Raw genomic sequence first — 2,500 nt, 5'->3', positions numbered from 1 at the left:
GGGGAAGCAAGAAAGATGCAGAGAGAAACAGGTGCAGATGAGAGTCATGCTTGTCACTGCTCCACCCTCTGCACCCAGGGCTCGGGTCTCTCGTGGGGTTTCACATCCACCTTCCCCAATAAACCGTCCAGCCAAAAACCTTTTCATTCCACCTGCTCATAAGCCCAACCTATATATATATATCTATATCTATATCTATATATATATATATATATATATATATATATATATATAATGAATGGGATAAGGTCGGCGTTGTGAGTTGCGCCCACCACTAGCCACCAGATAGGAACGAGAGGTTTGGATCACCTTGTAGTACCGTGTCATCAGATGTGAACAATAGAGGGTGGTCTAGTGTAGGGAAATGCACGGGGTCTTGGAATGTGGTTTTATCAGAGAGAGTAGATGATGTAAAACCCAAAGAAAGACCCTTCTCCCCAGGTGTCAAAGATGGAGTGGTGACAAGTGAGATCCCATGTGGCATTGGTCTGCATGTCATCTCTCTCCATCCTGTCCCTTCTGACAATATATCCTTTTACAGTGATTCCCTATGAGGCCGGGTGCTTATGCAGCAGAAGTGTTGGAAGTGAAAGCAGAGCAAACACCTGGATCTGATGTAGAATCACTAATTTTAACCTTCCCAACTATTTTTGACTTAATTTCAGAAAAAAAAAATCTTATGGAGACTTGCGGCTACATCACTATGTATTCAGTCTCATTTCTCACACATTTTAACAATTTTTCCACTTACTTCACCACATAATATTCTCAACCGCATCACTTTGTCCCATTGGACATTCACCCATAACCGACAACCTTGGAACCAAGAAAAGGTGTAGAAGGGTAGCTACTTTTCTTCCCTTCCTGGTTTAAGGATGTCTACTGCAGTCAAATGACTGCACCATTGATAGTTTTTCTGCTCATCCAGGAAATTGTTATTTCGTGGATGCTGCCCTGGCTCAGGAGAAAGCTGGTTCAAATAACTGGACATCCTCCCCGACCGCCTTTGCTAGTTACCCCTCAAGGGTGAGTCTTCCTTAACTGCTTAGCTCATGTTGGTGCTCATGCCAATGCCCAGCTCTGCACCGCTTGGTGCTGCACATCATTAATCATCCTATCACTATTGCCAACATTATTATTATGCATGTAAGCCATGCCCAATAATAACCTTTTGATATAAAGAAACCCCATTTATTGATATCAATTTTGCTACCAATAGAATTTTTAAGATTACTGTGAAAATTTCATCAACAGCGAAGAAAACAATCCCAAACTGCTGTCTACTAATGTCAGAATATACTTTTTTATTTTCAATTCTTATCTCTTTTATCCAAACTTTTAAAATTTATTCTTACTAAACTCTTACTAAATTAGTACGCAATTCTTTCAATGATCTCTCTCGGATCATTTTTTTTTTTTTAATCACAAAGATTTTTTGTTACAGGAATATAAATATAGATATATATTTTGAAACTACAAAAAAAAAAAAAAAAAAAAAATGCACAGGCATTCTGATTATCATCTACCTGCATTCCGAATTCTTGTGGAATTTTCCAGCACATAGCAATGCTACAAAAGACTCTTTTTCCTTACAGTAGGGTCTAACTGATTAAGTGTTTCTTGGCAAAAGTTGACTATTTTTGAAAATTTCTCTGAAATCCAAACAAATAATACAAGCATTCTGATTTCATTTCTGAATAGAACCATCTTTCATCTGTTGTATGTGGAAGCACATTTTTCGATTTTCACTTTTTTGTGTGAATATACTAATAGAATCCAACAAAAGGGGCTTTCTTATACATACACACATATATGTCACTTTTATAAGAAGCACATGAAAAAACTGCAAGCACTAATTTGCATCATTCAATAAATCTATTATTCAGATACAAAATGAGCCATATTACGTTTATTTCGGACTGAAAATGCATGTTGTGTATAAAAATATCGCGATTTTTAAAAACTTTTCAACTTATTTTTTACATTATGGATAACAAATGATATATAGTTATATATGATAAAATCATCTATCATTTCCCTTTATCATTGCCATAATGGGGGTTTGCAACACACAATGTTTTTCTGAAATGTCATTGTTCTTGAGTCCCTTTTCCCGAGTCCGGGCGGAGTGAGTCTACAGGGCGAAACACACAACTCTCGCACCAACACTCCCTGAAATACAAAATGCAAATACTGGTTGGTGTAACATTATAAATATACGGCATATATGTATATACAGATCATTACCGTAAATTTTATGACATATTAATATGTAATGTTACTTTTGTTTGTTGTTTGGTTGTTAATATTCTTGTAACAAGGTTAGTAGTTTGATTTATGAACATATTTTAATGAGATTTTTTCCAGAGATGTGCCTCAGCCTAACAGACGCCGTTACATTCTGGTGGTGATCTGAATACAGGACTTTTGTTTTCTAACCAAATTTATGAACATATTTTAATGCATTTTTTACCTGAGGTGTGTCTTACCCTAACATGTA

Source organism: Penaeus vannamei, chromosome 8, assembly GCF_042767895.1.
Source record: "Penaeus vannamei isolate JL-2024 chromosome 8, ASM4276789v1, whole genome shotgun sequence".
NCBI lineage: Eukaryota > Metazoa > Arthropoda > Malacostraca > Decapoda > Penaeidae > Penaeus > Penaeus vannamei.
Note: the sequence above shows the minus strand (reverse complement) of the source record.